Below are 8,840 nucleotides of genomic sequence, written 5' to 3'. Positions count from 1 at the left end.
GGTTCTGACTGGTTCTGTCAGTAGTTATATGACTGGTTCTGACTGGTTCTGACAGTAGTTATATGACTGGTTCTGACTAGTTCTGTCAGTAGTTATATGACTGGTTCTGACTGGTTCTGTCAGTAGTTATATTACTGGTTCTGACTGGTTCTGACTGGTTCTGACTGGTTCTGACTGGTTCTGACTGGTTCTGTCAGTAGTTATATGACTGGTTCTGACTGGTTCTGTCAGTAGTTATATGACTGGTTCTGACTGGTTCTGACTGGTTCTGTCAGTAGTTATATGACTGGTTCTGACTGGTTCTGACTGGTTCTGACTGGTTCTGTCAGTAGTTATATGACTGGTTCTGTCAGTAGTTATATGACTGGTTCTGACTGGTCCTGACTGGTTCTGTCAGTAGTTATATGACTGGTTCTGACTGGTTCTGACTGGTTCTGACTGGTTCTGACTGGTTCTGTCAGTAGTTATATGACTGGTTCTGTCAGTAGTTATATGACTGGTTCTGACTGGTCCTGTCAGTAGTTATATGACTGGTTCTGACTGGTTCTGACTGGTTCTGTCAGTAGTTATATGACTGGTTCTGACTGGTTCTGTCAGTAGTTATATGACTGGTTCTGTCAGTAGTTATATGACTGGTTCTGACTGGTTCTGACTGGTTCTGACTGGTTCTGGCTGTACAATACCTGTCCCTAAGATGATAGAACATTGTAACATTGTACAGTACCTGTATGGTAGAACTTCCCAGAGAAGCCCAGATTAAAGGTGAAGTTGGTGATTTGAGATCTCAGCTGGTTCTGAGTGTCCAGGAGGGCCTGGAGAAAGAGAGAGGGAGTTGTGTTCCATTTGTTCTATGATCTATTCTAAATATTCTGAGTATTCTAAATGTTCTGAGTGTTCTAAATGTTCTGAGTGTTCTAAATGTTCTGAGTGTTCTAAATGTTCTGGGTGTTCTAAATGTTCTGAGTGTTCTAAATGTTCTGAGTGTTCTAAATGTTCTGAGTGTTCTAAATGTTCTGAGTGTTCTAAATGTTCTGGGTGTTCTAAATGTTCTGAGTGTTCTGAGTGTTCTAAATGTTCTGGGTGTTCTAAATGTTCAGAGTGTTCTAAATGTGTTTTATTCAATTACATTCATTTCACATTTCCACAAACTTCAGAGTGTTTCCTTTAAAATTATATCAATAATATGCATAGTTAAATAAAGGTTACATTTAAAATAAAATAAATATTTCAGGCAGTTAGTAATTTTCCTCTCTCCTTCCCTTTGTCTCTTCTCTCTTTCCCCTTCCCTCCTCTTCCCTCTCTTCTCTTCTCTCTCTCCCCCTCTCTCTACTCTCTTACTCCATCTCCCTTTCCCCCTCTCCTCACCCCCTTATCTACATCTACCTCTCCACCCCCTTCCCTCCATCGTTGCCCTCTCTCTCATTCTCCTCCCCCTCTCCTTCCATTTCCCTCTACCCAACTATTTCTCCTCCCCCTCTCTCAATCTCTCTGTGAAAATGTCAAATTCTCTGAAGACAACTGTTTTACCTTGAAAGGATGGCTGAAACAGCAGGAATGAATGACTGTATCGTTCTCTCTCTCTCTCTTTATCTCTCTTTCTCTGTCTCTCTCTCAATCTATCCCCGTCTCTCTCTCAATCTCTCTCTTTCTCCGTCTCTCTGTCACTTTCTCTCAAAGTCTGTCTGTCCTTCACTCTCCATCTGTCCCCATTTCTCTCTCTCTTTCTGTACCTCTTTCATCTCTACCTTTTTCAGACATTCCCCCTTTCCCCATCTTCCTACTTTTCTGTCCCCATCTCTCTCTAACTTCTCTCTCTCTCTCTCTCTCTCTGAGGTGTTGGGCAGGCTAATATAATCTCTCTCTCTCTGAGGTGTTGGGCAGGTTAGTATAATCTCTCTCTCTCTCTCTCTCTGAGGTGTTGGGCAGGCTAGTATAATCTCTCTCTCTCTCTGAGGTGTTGGGCAGGCTAGTATAATCTCTCTCTCTCTCTCTGAGGTGTTGGGCATGCTAGTATAATCTCTCTCTCTCTCTGAGGTGTTGGGCAGGCTAGTATAATCTCTCTCTCTCTCTCTGAGGTGTTGGGCAGGCTAGTATAATCTTTCTCTCTCTCTCTGAGGTGTTGGGCAGGCTAGTATAATCCCTCTCTGTCTGAGGTGTTGGGCAGGCTAGTATAATCTCTCTCTCTCTCTGAGGTGTTGGACAGGCTAGTATAATCTCTCTCTCTCTCTCTCTCTCTGAGGTGTTGGGCAGGCTAGTATAATCTCTCTCTCTCTCTGAGGTGTTGGGCAGGCTAGTATAATCTCTCTCTCTCTCTGAGGTGTTGGGCAGGCTAGTATAATCTCTCTCTCTGTCTGAGGTGTTGGGCAGGCTAGTATAACCCTCTCTCTCTCTCTGAGGTGTTGGGCAGGCTAGTATATTCTCTCTCTCTCTCTCTCTGTCTGAGGTGTTGGGCAGGCTAGTATAATCTCTCTCTCTGAGGTGTTGGGCAGGCTAGTATAATCTCTCTCTCTCTGTCTGAGGTGTTGGACAGAATAGTATAATCTCTCTCTCTGTCTGAGGTGTTGGGCAGGCTAGTATAATCTCTCTCTCTCTCTCTCTGAGGTGTTTGGCAGGCTAGTATAATCTCTCTCTCTCTCTCTGAGGTGTTGGGCAGTCTAGTATAATCTCTCTCTCTCTCTCTGAGGTGTTGGGCAGGCTAGTATAATCTCTCTCTGAGGTGTTGGGCAGGCTAGTAAAATCTCTCTCTCTCTGAGGTGTTGGGCAGGCTAGTATAATCTCTCTCTCTCTCTCTGAGGTGTTGGGCAGGCTAGTATAATCTCTCTCTCTCTCTCTGAGGTGTTGGGCAGGCTAGTATAATCTCTCTCTCTCTCTCTGAGGTGTTGGGCAGGCTAGTATAATCTCTCTCTCTCTCTGAGGTGTTGGGCAGGCTAGTATAATCTCTCTCTCTCTCTGTCTGAGGTGTTGGGCAGGCTAGTATAATCTCTCTCTCTCTCTCTCGAGGTGTTGGGCAGGCTAGTATAATCTCTCTCTGTCTGAGGTGTTGGGCAGGCTAGTATAATCTCTCTCTCTCTCTCTGAGGTGTTGGGCAGGCTAGTATAATCTCTCTCTCTCTCTCTGAGGTGTTGGGCAGGCTAGTATAATCTCTCTCTCTCTCTGAGGTGTTGGGCAGGCTAGTATAATCTCTCTCTCTGAGGTGTTGGGCAGGCTAGTATAATCTCTCTCTCTCTCTGAGGTGTTGGGCAGGCTAGTATAATCTCTCTCTCTCTCTCTGAGGTGTTGGGCAGGCTAGTATAATCTCTCTCTCTCTGTCTGAGGTGTTGCGCAGGCTAGTATAATCTCTCTCTCTCTCTCTCTGAGGTGTTGGGCAGGCTAGTATAATCTCTCTCTCTCTCTCTGAGGTGTTGGGCAGGCTAGTATAATCTCTCTCTCTCTCTGAGGTGTTGGGCAGGCTAGTATAATCTCTCTCTCTCTCTGAGGTGTTGGGCAGGCTAGTATAATCTCTCTCTCTCTCTGAGGTGTTGGGCAGGCTAGTATAATCTCTCTCTCTCTCTGAGGTGTTTGGCAGGCTAGTATAATCTCTCTCTCTCTGAGGTGTTTGGCAGGCTAGTATAATCTCTCTCTCTCTGAGGTGTTGGGCAGGCTAGTATAATCTCTCTCTGTCTGAGGTGTTGGGCAGGCTAGTATAATCTCTCTCTGTCTGAGGTGTTGGGCAGGCTAGTATAATCTCTCTCTCCTTCTCTCTGTCTGAGGTGTTGGGCAGGCTAGTATAATCTCTCTCTGTCTGAGGTGTTGGGCAGGCTAGTATAATCTCTCTCTGTCTGAGGTGTTGGGCAGGCTAGTATAATCTCTCTCTGTCTGAGGTGTTGGGCAGGCTAGTATAATCTCTCTCTCTCTGAGGTGTTGGGCAGGCTAGTATAATCTCTCTCTGTCTGAGGTGTTGGGCAGGCTAGTATAATCTCTCTCTGTCTGAGGTGTTGGGCAGGCTAGTATAATCTCTCTCTCCTTCTCTCTGTCTGAGGTGTTGGGCAGGCTAGTATAATCTCTCTCTGTCTGAGGTGTTGGGCAGGCTAGTATAATCTCTCTCTGTCTGAGGTGTTGGGCAGGCTAGTATAATCTCTCTCTCTCTGAGGTGTTGGGCAGGCTAGTATAATCTCTCTCTCTCTCTGAGGTGTTGGGCAGGCTAGTATAATCTCTCTCTCTCTGTCTGAGGTGTTGGGCAGGCTAGTATAATCTCTCTCTCTCTCTCTGAGGTGTTGGGCAGGCTAGTATAATCTCTCTCTCTCTCTCTGAGGTGTTGGGCATGCTAGTATAATCTCTCTCTCTCTCTGAGGTGTTGGGCAGGCTAGTATAATCTTTCTCTCTCTCTCTGAGGTGTTGGGCAGGCTAGTATAATCCCTCTCTGTCTGAGGTGTTGGGCAGGCTAGTATAATCTCTCTCTCTCTCTCTGAGGTGTTGGACAGGCTAGTATAATCTCTCTCTCTCTCTCTCTCTCTGAGGTGTTGGGCAGGCTAGTATAATCTCTCTCTCTCTCTGAGGTGTTGGGCAGGCTAGTATAATCTCTCTCTCTCTGAGGTGTTGGGCAGGCTAGTATAATCTCTCTCTCTGTCTGAGGTGTTGGGCAGGCTAGTATAACCTCTCTCTCTCTCTGAGGTGTTGGGCAGGCTAGTATATTCTCTCTCTCTCTCTCTCTGTCTGAGGTGTTGGGCAGGCTAGTATAATCTCTCTCTCTGAGGTGTTGGGCAGGCTAGTATAATCTCTCTCTCTCTGTCTGAGGTGTTGGACAGAATAGTATAATCTCTCTCTCTGTCTGAGGTGTTGGGCAGGCTAGTATAATCTCTCTCTCTCTCTCTGAGGTGTTTGGCAGGCTAGTATAATCTCTCTCTCTCTCTCTGAGGTGTTGGGCAGGCTAGTATAATCTCTCTCTCTCTCTGAGGTGTTGGGCAGGCTAGTATAATCTCTCTCTGAGGTGTTGGGCAGGCTAGTATAATCTCTCTCTCTCTCTCTGAGGTGTTGGGCAGGCTAGTATAATCTCTCTCTCTCTCTCTGAGGTGTTGGGCAGGCTAGTATAATCTCTCTCTCTCTCTGAGGTGTTGGGCAGGCTAGTATAATCTCTCTCTCTCTCTCTGAGGTGTTGGGCAGGCTAGTATAATCTCTCTCTCTCTCTGAGGTGTTGGGCAGGCTAGTATAATCTCTCTCTCTCTCTGTCTGAGGTGTTGGGCAGGCTAGTATAATCTCTCTCTCTCTCTCTCTGAGGTGTTGGGCAGGCTAGTATAATCTCTCTCTGTCTGAGGTGTTGGGCAGGCTAGTATAATCTCTCTCTCTCTCTGAGGTGTTGGGCAGGCTAGTATAATCTCTCTCTCTCTCTCTGAGGTGTTGGGCAGGCTAGTATAATCTCTCTCTCTCTCTGAGGTGTTGGGCAGGCTAGTATAATCTCTCTCTCTGAGGTGTTGGGCAGGCTAGTATAATCTCTCTCTCTCTCTGAGGTGTTGGGCAGGCTAGTATAATCTCTCTCTCTCTCTCTGAGGTGTTGGGCAGGCTAGTATAATCTCTCTCTCTCTGTCTGAGGTGTTGCGCAGGCTAGTATAATCTCTCTCTCTCTCTCTCTGAGGTGTTGGGCAGGCTAGTATAATCTCTCTCTCTCTCTCTGAGGTGTTGGGCAGGCTAGTATAATCTCTCTCTCTCTCTCTGAGGTGTTGGGCAGGCTAGTATAATCTCTCTCTCTCTCTGAGGTGTTGGGCAGGCTAGTATAATCTCTCTCTCTCTGAGGTGTTTGGCAGGCTAGTATAATCTCTCTCTCTCTGAGGTGTTTGGCAGGCTAGTATAATCTCTCTCTCTGAGGTGTTGGGCAGGCTAGTATAATCTCTCTCTGTCTGAGGTGTTGGGCAGGCTAGTATAATCTCTCTCTGTCTGAGGTGTTGGGCAGGCTAGTATAATCTCTCTCTCCTTCTCTCTGTCTGAGGTGTTGGGCAGGCTAGTATAATCTCTCTCTGTCTGAGGTGTTGGGCAGGCTAGTATAATCTCTCTCTGTCTGAGGTGTTGGGCAGGCTAGTATAATCTCTCTCTGTCTGAGGTGTTGGGCAGGCTAGTATAATCTCTCTCTCTCTGAGGTGTTGGGCAGGCTAGTATAATCTCTCTCTGTCTGAGGTGTTGGGCAGGCTAGTATAATCTCTCTCTGTCTGAGGTGTTGGGCAGGCTAGTATAATCTCTCTCCTTCTCTCTGTCTGAGGTGTTGGGCAGGCTAGTATAATCTCTCTCTGTCTGAGGTGTTGGGCAGGCTAGTATAATCTCTCTCTGTCTGAGGTGTTGGGCAGGCTAGTATAATCTCTCTCTCTCTGAGGTGTTGGGCAGGCTAGTATAATCTCTCTCTCTCTCTGAGGTGTTGGGCAGGCTAGTATAATCTCTCTCTCTCTGTCTGAGTTGTTGGGCAGGCTAGTATAATCTCTCTCTCTCTCTCTGAGGTGTTGGGCAGGCTAGTATAATCTCTCTCTCTCTCTCTGAGGTGTTGGGCATGCTAGTATAATCTCTCTCTCTCTCTTCTGAGGTGTTGGGCAGGCTAGTATAATCTCTCTCTGTCTGAGGTGTTGGGCAGGCTAGTATAATCTCTCTCTGTCTGATGTGTTGGGCAGGCTAGTATAATCTCTCTCTCCTTCTCTCTGTCTGAGGTGTTGGGCAGGCTAGTATAATCTCTCTCTCTCTCTCTGAGGTGTTGGGCAGGCTAGTATAATCTCTCTCTCTCTCTCTCTCGAGGTGTTGGGCAGGCTAGTATAATCTCTCTCTCTCTCGAGGTGTTGGGCAGGCTAGTATAATCTCTCTCTCTCTCTGAGGTGTTGGGCAGGCTAGTATAATTCTCTCTCTCTCTGAGGTGTTGGGCAGGCAAGTATAATCTCTCTCTCTCTCTCTGAGGTGTTGGGCAGGCTAGTATATTCTCTCTCTCTCTCTCTGTCTGAGGTGTTGGGCAGGCTAGTATTCTCTCTCTCTCTCTCTCTGAGGTATTGGGCAGTTTAGTATAATCTCTCTCTCTCTGTCTGAGGTGTTGGACAGGCTAGTATAATCTCTCTCTCTGTCTGAGGTGTTGGGCAGGCTAGTATAATCTCTCTCTCTCTCTGAGGTGTTTGGCAGGTTAGTATAATCTCTCTCTCTCTCTCTGAGGTGTTGGGCAGGCTAGTATAATCTCTCTCTCTGAGGTGTTGGGCAGGCTAGTATAATCTCTCTCTATCTGAGGTGTTGGTCAGGCTAGTATAATCTCTCTCTCTGAGGTGTTGGGCAGGCTAGTATAATCTCTCTCTCTCTCTGAGGTGTTGGGCAGGCTAGTATAATCTCTCTCTCTCTGAGGTGTTGGGCAGGCTAGTATAATCTCTCTCTCTGTCTCTGAGGTGTTGGGCAGGCTAGTATAATCTCTCTCTCTCTCTCTGAGGTGTTGGGCAGGCTAGTATCATCTCTCTCTCTCTCTGAGGTGTTGGGCAGGCTAGTATAATCTCTCTCTCTGAAGTGTTGGGCAGGCTAGTATAATCTCTCTCTCTCTGAGGTGTTGGGCAGGCTAGTATAATCTCTCTCTCTCTCTGAGGTGTTGGGCAGGCTAGTATAATCTCTCTCTCTCTCTGAGGTGTTGGGCAGGCTAGTATAATATCTCTCTCTGAGGTGTTGGGCAGGCTAGTATAATCTCTCTCTCTCTCTGAGGTGTTGGGCAGGCTAGTATAATCTCTCTCTCTCTCTCTGAGGTGTTGGGCAGGCTAGTATAATCTCTCTCTCTCTGTCTGAGGTGTTGCGCAGGCTAGTATAATCTCTCTCTCTCTCTCTGAGGTGTTGGGCAGGCTAGTATAATCTCTCTCTCTCTCTGAGGTGTTTGGCAGGCTAGTATAATCTCTCTCTCTCTGAGGTGTTTGGCAGGCTAGTATAATCTCTCTCTCTCGAGGTGTTGGGCAGGCTAGTATAATCTCTCTCTGTCTGAGGTGTTGGGCAGGCTAGTATAATCTCTCTCTGTCTGAGGTGTTGGGCAGGCTAGTATAATCTCTCTCTCCTTCTCTCTGTCTGAGGTGTTGGGCAGGCTAGTATAATCTCTCTCTGTCTGAGGTGTTGGGCAGGCTAGTATAATCTCTCTCTGTCTGAGGTGTTGGGCAGGCTAGTATAATCTCTCTCTGTCTGAGGTGTTGGGCAGGCTAGTATAATCTCTCTCTCTCGAGGTGTTGGGCAGGCTAGTATAATCTCTCTCTGTCTGAGGTGTTGGGCAGGCTAGTATAATCTCTCTCTGTCTGAGGTGTTGGGCAGGCTAGTATAATCTCTCTCTCCTTCTCTCTGTCTGAGGTGTTGGGCAGGCTAGTATAATCTCTCTCTGTCTGAGGTGTTGGGCAGGCTAGTATAATCTCTCTCTGTCTGAGGTGTTGGGCAGGCTAGTATAATCTCTCTCTGTCTGAGGTGTTGGGCAGGCTAGTATAATCTCTCTCTCTCGAGGTGTTGGGCAGGCTAGTATAATCTCTCTCTGTCTGAGGTGTTGGGCAGGCTAGTATAATCTCTCTCTGTCTGATGTGTTGGGCAGGCTAGTATAATCTCTCTCTCCTTCTCTCTGTCTGAGGTGTTGGGCAGGCTAGTATAATCTCTCTCTCTCTCTGAGGTGTTGGGCAGGCTAGTATAATCTCTCTCTGTCTGAGGTGTTGGGCAGGCTAGTATAATCTCTCTCTCTCTCTCTGAGGTGTTGGGCAGGCTAGTATAATCTCTCTCTCTCTCTCTGAGGTGTTGGGCAGCTAGTATAATCTCTCTCTCTGAGGTGTTGGGCAGGCTAGTATAATCTCTCTCTCTCTGAGGTGTTGGGCAGGCTAGTATAATCTCTCTCTCTCTCTGTGTCT

At 46.9% G+C, this 8,840-nt stretch overlaps 1 pseudogene; it reads right to left on the bottom strand.

The window, feature by feature from the left end:
* LOC123723826 (bifunctional heparan sulfate N-deacetylase/N-sulfotransferase 4-like) overlaps window positions 1–8,840 on the bottom strand; it is a 41,245-nt pseudogene that overhangs the window by 13,812 nt on the left and 18,593 nt on the right.

This window comes from Salmo salar, unplaced genomic scaffold (genome assembly GCF_905237065.1).
Source record: "Salmo salar unplaced genomic scaffold, Ssal_v3.1, whole genome shotgun sequence".
Taxonomy (NCBI): domain Eukaryota; kingdom Metazoa; phylum Chordata; class Actinopteri; order Salmoniformes; family Salmonidae; genus Salmo; species Salmo salar.
Note: the sequence above shows the minus strand (reverse complement) of the source record. Positions and strands in the feature narration are given on the sequence as shown.